Here is a 13,983-nt window from a genome sequence, read left to right as displayed (position 1 = left end):
AGCTGTCCTAAAGGTACTCCTTACCACCAGACATGTCTCTATTTTTTTTTTATTCTGCCTTTAACAGTTTGCCATACTCATTAATCTGAATGAAACCTGGTTTGTAGGGAGAGAGGAAGAAAGAATTAAATAATTGGAGAAAAAAATCCCTGAACTGAACAAATATTTGGGTCTTCAAGCTGAAAGGTCATATCAAGAGAACAGATGTTTAAAAAACCAAACAAAAGATACATATCTAGACATATCAAAGTGAAAAATGAAACTTAATTCTTTTTTTAGTGAGAACAGTAATTTAAAATGTAGGTTTATTTGGATATGAGAGATGTCTTCTGAATTTAATCAGAGTAGGTAATAATCCCAATATTTGATATTTCAATCTATTGCTTTAACTTTCGAGGAATCTTTTAGGAACTATTAAATAATACATCTCGTTTTAAAGAAAAATATATGTGAAGGTCAAAAATTCCTTACATTTCACTTTGGTTTTTTTTTTCTTCTATTAAATTTAAGATAAATTAAATGTAATGCTTTTTACTGAAAATGTAATTGGTGGTAGACTCTGGGCCAGAGACAGACACTGTCTCCATACACAAGGAACCAGGTCTATTTGACAACCCTAGTTGTTGACTCAAGTCAGAAAATGGATGAATTATATTTTCAGGTTATTAAGAGGGAATTCAGATGCACCCTAAACACCTAAGTTACTGCCAGAAAATAACTACAGAACTGAGGGAACTTTGGCTCTGAAAAAGGTGAAGTTAATGGGAGTTCTGCATAACTTGATAAGAAAGGGTCCACCTTTTAGCTTAGTTAGAGAAATAAGTTTTCATGGGAATGAGACAGCAGGATAAAAAGGTAACCTCTATAAACATCCCAGGAAGGAGTTACCATCCAATTTATTTGCTTTTTAATTAGGACCTTAGGTAGAGCTTTCGTCCAACTAAGACTGCCTGAGGCTAGTTCTAAGCGTTGGGAAGGAAGGGCACCAGCCTATCTGAGGATTCTGACCTTTGGCTGGGAAACTCCTCCCACTGGACCAGTGGTTCTCAAACCAGGCCAACCACCAGATGCCCTGGGCTCACTCCACACCCTCTCAAAGAGAATCTCGGGGACAGGACAAGCATGGGCATTTGTCCACAAATTATTCCACTGCATAGAGGTGAAGTACCATGGGATGAAACTATGGAATTCTAAAGGACAGTGTGCTATCTTTTGGAGGCATGAGGGATGTTTAATGAAAAGTCAACTAAAATTAGAGAAAATTTCACACTCCTTACTTGCTAGACAAGGAACACAATCTACCTTTCTAAACATAAATTTCCTTGAGCATACCATATTACTTTTATGAAAACCAATTTTTTCATCTACTGAAAAGAATTCAATAAAATAAGGTATATTTGTTTTAAAACCTATAGAATTTCAGGCACCACAGAGAAAAATGCAGGCCTACCCCCCCCCCTCCTTGCCATGGAGGGTGCCACCTGGTTCTTGCTGGTCACTTTTTTTTTTCCTATTTTTCTTGAGGGAGAAATAAACTAAGCCACAGAGGAGAGCACCCCTTGCTCAGGACAGCAAGGAAGAAAGAGGCATTTGCCTCTGAACCTTTTCTACATCAGCATTGCTGAGGGCACCAGAGGGGCACAGCTGGTCAGAAGTGGTGGTGGGGTAAGGGGGAAAGGACTCACTGTCTTCCAAGGTTTCACTGAGACAGCTGAATGTCAGAGTCCTTGGAGGGAGCTTTGAAAGTCAGAGGAGACTGGAAACAGTCAGTCAGATGCTCACAGAAAAGCCAACAGTCCAGAGAGAGGGAACAATGCAAACACACCTTTTCAACAGGCTTTGCGTGGTCCGCTGTTACTCTATGTGACTTGGACTTCTCTAGAAAAAGAACATTCTTTCATTTGAGTGCCACTGTCTGTCCTCCATGACAAAATATGCCCACTTAAATTGTATGTCACAACTGACAGGTTGAGATATGTATATTATATATTGTTGAGATTTTTTTAAAAAGCAAAGGCAGAACAATGTATATAATAGGGTCCCATTTATATTTTTAAATTATATTTATATTTTATATTTATATTTATAATTAAATCTGTATTTGTGAATGGACTCTTGGAGAAGATCTGGAAGGATCCAGAATATAATATACTATTTACAAAGGTAACCTTCCAAGGAGAACAGTAGAATGGGAAGAAAAGCAAGTGAATAAAGGGGAAACCATTACTTTTGACTCTGTTTCAATTTTTTCAACATTTTTTTTATTCTAAATATCCCCAAAACATAAAGATGCTTTCAAAAAAAAAAAAAAAAGATAGTTATTAGCAGCCAATGCCTTTCGCCACAGGAAATATTAAAAGCTATAAAGAACAGAAATTTTGAGTATTCTGTGGGAAAAAAATCAATATTTTAGATACAATTAGGAAAATTTCAGGGCTGAGTAAATTCACATCTAATAGGCACAATGCACACAGTCTGGGTGATAGACACACTTAGAACTTTGACTCATTGACTCAAAGTGTACAAAAGCAATCCATGTGATAGAAATTTATGCCCCCATAATATTCTGAAATAAAAAAAAGAAAAATGTCAAGAATTAATCAACATTTTTATACCATGGCTATATCTATGCCAGTGGTGTCCATATAAAGATGAACATTATAAGGGTAGATAAAAATTACTAATCAATTGTTTAAATATCCATATGCAAAAGAATAGAGTTGGATTCTTGCCTTATGCCATTTACAAAAGTTAACTCAAAATAAATCAAAGACAAATGAGCTAAAACTATAAAATTTTCAGCAGAAAACATATGAGAAAAGCTTTAGAACATTGGATTAGACACCAAAAGTATGAGCAACAAAAGAAAAGTAAATAAGTTAGCCTACAACAAAATTTAAAACTTTTATGCATCAAAAGACACTACAAACAAGGTGAAAAAGTAACCCCAAAAATGGAAGAAAATATTTGCAAATCATATACCTTAATAAGGAGTTAATACCCAGAATATTTGAGGAACTCCTACAATACAACAACAACAAAAAAAAATCTAATTTTAAAATGGGCAAAAGATTTACAAATAGTCAATAAGCACATGAAATGATGCTCAACATCACCAATCATTAGGGAAACACAAATTAAAGCCATAATAACATACCACTTCACACCCATTAGGATGTCTATCATTAAAAATTAAAAACAAAAAGTAGAAAATTACAAGTGTTGGTGAGGATGTGAAAAAATTGGGACCTTTGTGAATTGCTGGTGGGAATGTACAATAAAACATTGTAGCTGCTGTGGAAAACAGTAGAGCAGTTCCTCAAAAAATTACCATATAATCCAGCAATTCCACTTCTGGGTATATACTCAAAAGAATTGAAAGCATGGACTTGAACAGATATTTGTACACCAGTATTCATAGCAGCATTACTCACAATAGCTAAAAGATGTTGTATTTGTCAGTAGCCACAGTTCCCCAGAGAAACAGGACCAATAGGATATGCATATATAGAGAGAGAGATTAAATCTACAGGGTAGGTTGGCAGGCTGGAGGCCCACGGAAGACTTGATGTTGTAGTCTCAAGTCCAAAGGCAGTGTGGAAGCAGAATTCTCTCTTCTTCAGTGGAAGTAAGTTGGTCTTTTCTTATTGAGGCCTTCAACCAAATGGAGGTTGGCCCACCCACATTATGAAAGGCATATCAAAGTCTACTGATTTAAATGTTAACCTCACATAAAAAGTACTTCCACAGAAACATGTAGAATAATGTTTAGCCAAATATCTGGGTACTATGTGTGGCCTAGCCAAATTGACACATAAAATTAGCCATCACAGATGAAAACAACTTAAATCATTCTAACAACAAATGAATGGATAAACCAAAGGTAGTACATACATGCAATGGATTATTATTCAGCCTTAAAAAGGAAGGAAATTCTGACACATGCTACAACATGGATGAACCTTGAATATATTTTGCTAAATGAAATAAGCCCAAACATAAAAGAACAAATACATAATTCCACTTACGTGAGGTATTAGAATAGTCAAATTTATAAAGACAGAAAGTAGACTGATGGTTGCCAGAGGCAGAGCGGGTAGCATATGGAGAGTTATTGTTTAATGGGTAAGGAGTTTCAGCTTGGGAAGATGAAAAGGTTCTGGGGACGGATGGTGGTGATATTTGCACAACAATGTAAATGTACTTAATGCCATTGAACATATACTTAAAAATTGTTAAAATGGTAAATTTTATATCTATTTTACCACAATAACAAAATGAACAGGCTTTACTAAGAGCCAAACAATATGCTAAATGCTTTACATGGATTTTCTTGTGTAATGTCTATTAGTGTCCCCATTTTATAGCCAATAAAATCTCCTAGAAAGAGTAACTTGCTCAAAGTCACACTAGTAAGAGTCAGATCTGGGATTCAGACTCTCATGGTCTGACTCCAAAGCCTGTGTGCTTAGTCACTAGGCTACATTGAAAAGAGTGACTACATTAAGGTAATGAAATAAAGAGCAAATTAAAATATTTTTCAAATAATACATTTTTTTTTTGATTCAGGATCTATTGTCCAGGCTAGAATGCAGTGGTGTCATCATAGCTCACTGTAGCCTCAAACTCCTGGGCTCAAGCGATCCTCCTGCCTCAGCCTCCCAAGTAGGTGGAACTACAGGTGTGCATCACCACACCTGGCTAATTTTTTTTTTTTTTTGTAGAGACAGGGTCTAGGGCTATGTTGCTCAGGCTGGTTTCCAACTCCTGGTCTCAAGTGATCCTCCTTCTTTAGCCTCCCAAAGTATTAGTATTACAGGCATGAGCCACTGTGCCCAGACTCAATATTTTAAAGTTGATTCAATACTTAAAAAATTTAAGGAATGGATTTCCAAAAAAATGTCAAATCTAGACTGGGTGTAATTATTAACTGTACACTTAAAATAGCCCTACATCAACCTTCACCGTGAAAAGTCCTTATCCCCAAACCACAGCATCTCCAGAAATAAGATGAGAAACCAGAACGCCCAAGAAGCAGGAGTAGATTGTTTATACCTGGCATCTGCCCCCTTTTTCCACAAGTCTTGGGACATTTCATAGTTTTTCTATTTTTAAAAAATAAAAATACTGTGGTCACAAGTTCCTTTTTCCAAGAGACAGTCATCAACTGACAATTATTGAGTGTCTACTAGAAGACCAGGTGGGTTTTGTTCAAACAAATGGAAAACACAGAGTGCTTGCCTGCAATGAGATCCATAAAATAAGTAAATGGCTCCTATGTCCACATGGACTACACCCCATAGACAAGATTTATGTTGATGTTCTGGGCCAGGCACAGTGGCTCAGGCCTGTAATCCTAGCAGCCTGGGAGGCCGAGGTGGCAGGATTGCTTGAGGTCAGGTATTCAAGAACAGCCTGAGCAAGAGCAAGACCCGTCTCTGTTAAAAATAGAAAAAATTAGCCAGGCATGGTAGCAGGCACCTGTAGTCCCAGCTACTCAGGAGGCTGAGGCAGGAGAATCGCTTGAACCCAGGAGTTTGAGGTTGCTGTGAGCTAGGCTGACTACCACCACCACAAACAAGAAGAGCAGTCTTAGGTTTATTACCCCTAAAGAGGTGGTTAAGGCTGGTGGTTAAGGGTTGGGCTCTGGAATTAAACTGTCTAGGTCTGCACCTGCCATTTGTTCACTATGGAATCTTGCGCAAGTTTTGTAACCTGCCTGTGCCTCTGTCTCCTCAAATATTAATATAAAAACAGGACACAAATAGGTACCAACTCTCACATGGTTGCTGAGGATGGCATGCACTAAAACATGTAAAGCACTCAGAATAATGTCTGCCTTATATTACGTGTTCAGAAAACATTAGTAAGAGATGTAGGAAACAGCCATCTGTGAGTAACAGATTGTTCCAGGGATGAGGGGAGAAAATGAATGATCATCTAAGGGAAAAAGGACCTTAGAGATCATTTCACAGATGATGGCACGGAGGGCCATTTGGGCTTAATGTCTTGCCTGAGGTCACACAGGTGGTCAACAGCAGTGTCGGAGCATAGCTCCCTGCCACAGAATAATACCCTCAAGAAAGAGAAAGCAAGAGAACTCCAAACTGACCCTCCACTTAGGTGCATATTACCAGTCTTAACTACTTCAACAATTGTAAATTATAAAGTTATATGTATTAAAATTGGAATAGCTGATTCTATCAGCAGGATGAGAAAGAGCTACTCTGCACCCAGTGTGTGGGGTAGGGTTTGGGGGTAACAGTCATATCCGTGTCAAAGACTTTAGGGCGTGGCCTGTTAACCAAAAGACGTCTGGGTAACACCCCAGAGCACCAGACCACTTAAGCAGAGGTCCAAGACAACCACCAGAGAACTGAGTCCAAAACACAGGGCCCAGACACTGCCCAGCCCTGTCTGCCAAGCAGTGGAGCAGATGGGAAGGGTATGCTAGGCAAGAGGGGAGACTGGACTCCAGAGATGGATCATTCCAGAAACACCTCTACTGTGTAACTGCTGCCAGTTCAGCTCGCCGTCCCCCCACGGGATCCACTTCCCAAGCCTCTCCTTCCCCATCAGGTGACTCATGCAATCCCCTCCTACTTCTCCACCCTTCCAACCTTTCCTCCCACTAACTCCCCACAGATTATCCCAATGTCCCAGAGTCCCCAGGATAGTGCCACACTTTCCAGCCACAGTGCCTTTGCCTCTGCTTCCCCTTCTTCCTAAAATGCTGCTGCTGTTCTACAATCCCATCTTTCCCTCCCATCCCCAAACCAAAACTGTTTGGTAAAATCCTTTCACAGAAATGTTAACCCTTCCGTGAAGCCAAGCTCTAATCAGATGGTCTTTTTCCAACCCCTGCACTCCAAGAACCTTCTAGATCTTTCTAAGACATTTGATCGATTCTACCACACTCCCCATTCAAGACTCTCTTCCTTTATATCCTCACACAGCACCTGGCTAGCAAGCGGTCAGCACTCAGTAAATACCGGTTGCTAAAACAGAGGCCAGAATGGAAGCTGGGGAAGCGGAGGTTCTGCAGGGCAAGCTAGGAAGGAGGGCAATGAAGAGTACAATACCAAAGACTTGTTGTGTGCCAAAACTATTCTAAGTGTTTCACATATGTTAACTCACTTAGTCCTCAAGACAGCCCTACAGTAGGTTCTATTATTATTAGCACATTACATAGGAGGAGACTGAGTTACAGAGGAGGAAACTCTCCACGTTACAGAGAAGGAAACTGAGGCACAGATGGGCTGAGGAACTTGCCCAAGGTCACACCGTGGGGTTGTGAACTGAGCCATCCAGCTGGCTCTTTATATTGCTACTCTGCAACACCGTTCCTTCTAACCCTGCATCCCTGAAAACCACTTCAGCTATTCCACCCACTTGTGTGCATGACTTCTCTGAATCAAAAACACACTCTGCAACTTAAAATTATCGCACCCAATTCCCACCTCTGCTTTCTGAACCAGAAATTAGAGAAGAATTCTGGCCAGATTTCCCATGACAGTAAATAACATATGATGAAAGTCTCAAATCCAAAACATTGCTTAAATAGAGGGAATTATAGGTGTTCCAGATGAAATGGGCCTCTGGGCCACTCACTTGGCTCAGTATTTTTCATCATTCTATTTCTAAATCATGAAATATACACCAGAACTATCTGCAAGCATGTACATATAACAATCACTCAATATTATTTTGATAGAATTACGGATTTAGGGAGGAGAGACAGGAGGGTGTAAAAAAAAGAATTATGGATTTAATATACAATTGTAAGGTTATAGATACACAGTGTTGTCTGTCATATGTTTAATGTGGGTTTTTTTTAACAATCATAAAGGAATTTGGGTCTCCCACTATGGATAAGGGAATATAGAAAAGACATATATTTGGATTACAACTACATCCAAGTTTAAGTGAAAATTCCAGCAATTACCTGCATCATTCAGGTTTTAAATACTTCATATTAAACATACTAGTAACAGAGGCAAAAGTTGTGTCAATTCTGAATAAGCCAGATAATTTCCTCAGTCTTCCATCAAAATAGTCAGGGAATGGGGGATGGGTAAAGATTTTGGCTTTACAAATGTACACAGTGTTTTCAAAAAAAGAAAATAGAAAAATAAATTTATCGGTAAAGTCAACTTCGGAGTTAGGGGAGGCTTACAACAGGATACCAAGTAAATTTCTGTTCCCAGAAAATTTTAAAATAGCATGCCAAAAAAAATTTTTAATAGCAAACCAAAAAATTAAATGAAATTAAGATGTCAGCAAAGAACAAGAGAAGGAAGCCGAAGGTCCAGTTTGTGGCAGCAAGTGACATTTTTCTCCCCTTGATGAAAAGAAGGCTGATGAGAACAGCAAAAAGACACAGGATAGAGATCACAGCAAGAGAGATATCCAGCACGTATCCAAAACTTACCCAACTTGATCTGTTTACTCAACACTTTATTTTCCCCACTTTGCCAGTTTAAAATCAAACAGCGGCTGGGCTTTTGTTGTTGCTCTTTCTGTTCTTGTGATCCCAGAGCCCCATGAAAATTAAACTGTGTGTTGGATGGGATCTGGCCCCGTCTCTCATTAGAGGGGAAAAAAAGTTTTAAACTTGGGTCCCTGGTTGCTTCTTTGGGAAAGTGAATAAATAAATGGCTAGCAGGAGAGGACGTGGAGGACGTGCCCAGCGGACGTCGGGCCCGCGAAGGGGCCGCACAGTTTCTTAGCACAGCTGTCCAGATGTGCTTCATCTGGTTCCCCCCGCCAGGCACGAGCCTTGCCTGCCGCGGCTGGCAGAAGCCACAGCTCATTGGTGGCCGCGGCTTCTCGCTTGCCACCGATTGGCCAGGCGGCCCGCCACTCCTGCGGACTTCGAGCCCGCCCCCACCCGCCGGGCCAGCTCGCTGCACCCTCGAAAGGAACATGGAAGTGCGGCGCCGTCGCTGATGTGGCAGTCGGCGGCGGCGGCGGCGGGCCCGGGAGGGGACGGGGCCGAGAGGAGGGTTGCTGGACACCCAGGTCTTGCCCCTGCCCAGGCCCCTATGATTTCCCTCCGTTTAGGCAGTTTAGGCTGGTTCGTTTTAATAGGATCATTCCTATCCGTTTGGGGGCTGAAATTAAGGCGCGCCCGGCGTTCGCTTAAGCCCCCTGCATTTCCGAGTGGAAGAGGCTGGGGCTCTGGACTGCCCACGCCCCCAGAGGGCGTTCAGGCCACGCCCTGGAGCTGCTCTCTCCCCACTTTCTCCTGGGAGTAAATATTATAATAAGGTTCAAGTGCTTGCTCCTTGGGGACAGTATGCTTTTGTTGGAGGGAAAACTTTAATGAACCCTTATAATGAACCCTTCATTGACGTCCTTATTAGCCAAAAATGTGGTTTCTGCGAAGAAGCCCAGGAGTGGGTACAGGAATGGTTTGGCAGATTTAGTTGGTTTGCATTTTTTGTTGAGTGATGGTGGTTATAGGAAAATAAATATTGCTTTGTTCTGTGAGAATTGAGAAAGGGCTATACTAAACAATGCTTTGATCCTAGAAAAAATGGTTGAAGGGTAAGTGGTTGGCTGATTAATTGGTTGGAGGGGGAGGAGGGAAGAAGAGATCTGCAAATCAATTGGCATTGTAAGTTGTGCATGTTTTAAGAAACATGACCTCACTGAAATTTATTAAAGTGGCAAGAACCACACTCACTGGGTTACACACCATGGAAGGTGCCAGGCCCTGTACTAAACAGCTTTTACCTACACTATCATATTTAATTCTGACAACCATTTTATAAAGTACATGTTATAATTATCTCCATTTTCAGATGAGGATATCAAGACCCAGAGCCTATCCCAGCATGCCACAGATGTCTCCAAACATATGTGCGTAGTACTCCATCATGGGCACATAAACTCACCTGCCATTTGCCACCACTGTGAGGGTCAGAATTTACTGTGAGTGCCTTTACCTTCTGATGTCCAAAGCTTTCACTACAAAGATGATGTTTGTTGGTGCATTCATTATGTATTGCTTTGCAACAGATTGCCACAAACTTAGTGACTGAATCAACACACATAATATTATCGCACAGTTTCTGAAGGTCAGAAGTCCAGGTATGGCTTAACTGGATCCTCTGCTCAGGGTCTCACAAGGTATCACCCAGGCTGTGTTCTCATCTGCAATCTCTACTGGAGAAGAATCTGCATCCACACTTTCTCAGGTCATTGGCAGAATTCATTTCTTTGCAGCTATAGGACTGGGCCCTCAGTTTCTTTCTAAAAGTCAGCTAGAGGCTGCCCTTAGCTCCTAGACTAGAGTCTGCTCTCACACTCCCAGTGGCCACCCACAGTTCCTAAAAGCCAGGAGGTGGAGATCACAGGGAGCCATATTAGAGTCTCTCTGCCACATTTGAGTATTCAGACAACTCAGTTTCCATGGACTTAACTGCAATGTTCTCCTAACTCCACGAGCCCCTGGAAAAATTCAGGGGCCTGTTCAATAAGTAAAGTAGGACTACATGAATGGAATCACAAAACTCTGATCCCTCTCGTAGTCAAGGTAACCCAAAAAGGAGCATCCTTTGAATGTGGCTCTTGAAAAGTAATCTGTATTAATGTGTTCAGTTTTCTGATTGATTTGTAATATCACAGTGGTGCACTTTTAATCACAGAAGCTATTCAACAGTGGGCTGATAGTCAAGATATTGAGCAACCTTACACACACATTACTATCAACAGGCATCTGGTATTATTGACTATTGGAAAATCTACCAAAAAAAGAGATTCCTTCTGCTTGCAGGAAGATGGAGTAGACAAAAGTTTTCCATTTCTCCTGCTAGGCACAACTAAAAATCCTGGACTTTACATATTAACTAACACAAAAAGACTCTGAAAAGTTGAGAGAAGAAAGCAGACCAGCAAGAAATCTAGGAACTCAAGGAATAACATGATGCTGAGTTCCCTAGGTTTTCTTTGTTTTATTGTCTCAGTCTCGGAGCTAAAGAAGCCAATAACCAAAAAATGCTAATAGGCACAGACAAAAAAAAAAAAAAAAAAAGGAAGTCTCAACACAGCCTCCTCTTTCAAGGATAAAGAAAAAGGGCAGCCTAGAAAGATTAAAAAAAAAATTCTAGACAGTAATGGCTCTACTCCATCCGAACTGGCCCCACTCACACTCACACTTACACCAAAAAAGAGAGAACCCTAGACTTCCACAATTTCCAGGCTATAACAAGGTGAAGATGCAAAAATCCTTAACAAAGTATTAGCAAACAGAATTCAGCAATGTATAAGAATAATTACATACCATGACCAAGTGGGTTTTTTTCCCAGGGATTCAAGGCTTGTTCAATATTCAAAAATCAATCAGTGTAATCCATGATAAAAACACTCTAATGAAGAAAAACACATCAACATCTCAACTGATGTAGAACAAACACTTGACAAAATTTAGTGCCATAAAAATGCTGATAAAAATAGGAATATAGGGGAATTTCCACACTTTGATAAAGAACACCTACAAAAAACCTACATCTAACATTATGTTTCATGTGAAAGACTGGATGTTTTCCATACGTACTTTGTGAAATGACAAAATTATACAAATGGAGAACAGATTAGTGGTTGCCAAGGGTTAAGGAGAAGATGGGGTGGAAGGAGAGTGGATGTAGCTATAAAACGGCAACTTGAGGAATCCTTGTGGCAATGAAAATGTTTTGTAGCTTGACTGTATCTGTGGAATACTGTTGGGTTATTGTACTATAATTCAGCAGAATATTACCATTGAGGGAAACTGGGTAATGAGTGCACAGGATTTCTCTGTATTATTTCTTATAACTGCATTCACGTCTATAATTAAAGAATAAAAAGTTTAATTTAAAAAAATTTCTGACCCTATCTCCCTCACCTCCTTTGGGTCCACACAATTTAGTGAGGTAGTTTGGTCACTAAATGTAGCTCTCCCCAGAAAGGGATCATTTCTTCTCAGCCACTTCTTGGGTATGTTCTGGATGAAAGGGGTGGAGGATTATACCAAAGTTTTTTGAAAATTTGGGACTCTGCCCTGACCATTCTTGTGCATGATGTTTCATTCTTTCTCTTAATGACACAATATTAGGCCAGCGATGTTGGTACACTCTCCAGGTGGCAGCCTGACCACCTGCAATCTCTTGTTGGATTGACATGGTCCTAGATCATAAGGGTAATGAACGCTTAAGCATTGAGTACCCTACTCACTGAGTCCTCCCACAGTACCGGCTCAAGGAAGGGGACATAAGGGAACTCTGTAAACTTTATTAAAATGTGCTGTCCCTCTGGCATTTGGCCCTCTGGACAAAAGGGCTTGGTGAGAATAGGGGATGATTGGAAGAAAGGTGAGGTTGTAGCTATTAAAATGGACACGCTGATTCTGTAGAAGTAAAAGGAAAGCAAAAACACTGGCAACTGAGGAGGGAACACCTTAGACCCTGGGATATGTGGAGGAGAGAGGGACATTAATGATCCTTTGACTTTCAGAACTGCCCTTGGAACCTGTCTGCCCAAGGAAAACATCTTGATGCCGCTCTCCCAAACTGTTACAAGCACCTTAAATTTAGCTAACTGTAGTTCTGCCATCCCCTGTCAGATAGCTCTATCCACAGTTTGGTAGCCATTCTCCTTAACCTTACCAGGAGTCTGTTGGAAACATCAAAGGACAGCCCCAGCTCTGATGCTTCCCACACAAAATACCTGTTGACACCTGTGAATGTCTTTCTCACTCCCACTCTCAGTCACCTCGTGGGGTGAACAAATGCCACTCAGCTAGTGGCATGGACAAACAGGAGAGATTGGACTGGCTACCTTCAGACAGTATTTCCAAAAACAAGGACTAACTTGAATTATTCTAACTTTAACTGGGAACCCTCAGACTTACCAACCAGCCAAGAGTCCACATTGGAAGTACTGTCATTTGTATCCCTTCCCCACCCTCCACTGATATACGTTCCACTAAGAGCCGCCCCCAACAATTGTCAATGACCCTGGTCTCGGAGAACCATGTGCATCCCCAAGATTGTACTTCTTGAGTGGAAACCAGGCATTAACTTGCCACCGTCCCCCAAAACACAGTGAGTTACATCTTAGGAGTGGTCATAAGAGACTGGCTAGTGTTTGAATAAACACTACTAGTGGATCTTGTAACTCTCAGACAACTGAGGAGATCTCTTTAAAAAATGAGACTACCTTTGGTTACTTGGAGAAGCCTCCCAGAGGGTAGCTTATTACTTATGTTCGTCAATCTGGCAGTTTTTCCTACAATGAGAGTCATCTAATTAGAAAAGATGGTGCAAGATCTATACCTTACTTTAAATGATGTCGTCAATGGCACTACTTTGGTCCTCAAAGGTGTTCCGTCTCAACTCACTAGCCAGGGTTGTTATAGATAATAGACTTTCTCCTTACAGACCAAAGCAGAGTCTGTACAACCACTAATACACCCTGCTAAATCTAGGTTATTGCCTTGGGCCAAGTGGAAATGTCAACACAGAAACCTAAGGTGAAAGCCACTTGCTTTCAAAGGTAGATTCTGATGGCTTATGACATTTGTTCAGCTGGTTTAATCCAGGAACCTGGGCAGGGAGGAAAAGGGGTTTGAAGTCAATATCACAGGACTCCCATTATTTGGAGTCCTGTTGATGGTAGCCTTAATTAAATGCTGTGTGATACAAATTAAAGAGATTTGATCCCGGCCCCTGTCAGTCTGATTAATCAGATTGACTGATGGAGTGGCATACTCTTGGGAAAATTTGCCCCCAGTGAAGGTGGTGTAGAAACAAGGAGTGAATATTGTTAGGAGACAATTCTCCACTGATGTCTCAGGTTTCTGCACATCTTATCAACAGAGGCACTGATAGACTTTGTTTCAGACTATCATCTCAAGAATGTAGACCAAACAGTTTTGGAAAATAAAGATAATGTCTCCTTCCAGAGGATGAGGCATTTTTAATAAAAAAGATAATGTCTCCT

At 40.7% G+C, this 13,983-nt stretch overlaps 1 protein-coding gene across 1 annotated transcript in view; it reads right to left on the bottom strand.

Moving 5' to 3' along the window:
- The window catches only part of TMEM45A (transmembrane protein 45A), an 84,203-nt gene extending 75,452 nt beyond the window's left edge, over window positions 1–8,751 (bottom strand). Inside the window, exon 1 of the mRNA XM_069472542.1 lies at window positions 8,432–8,751. The gene's annotated coding sequence lies outside the window, so the exon portion shown is untranslated. The remainder of the gene's footprint in view (window positions 1–8,431) is intronic.
- Window positions 8,752–13,983: the final 5,232 nt, after the last annotated feature.

Source organism: Eulemur rufifrons, chromosome 7 (assembly GCF_041146395.1).
Source record: "Eulemur rufifrons isolate Redbay chromosome 7, OSU_ERuf_1, whole genome shotgun sequence".
NCBI lineage: Eukaryota > Metazoa > Chordata > Mammalia > Primates > Lemuridae > Eulemur > Eulemur rufifrons.
Note: the sequence above shows the minus strand (reverse complement) of the source record. Positions and strands in the feature narration are given on the sequence as shown.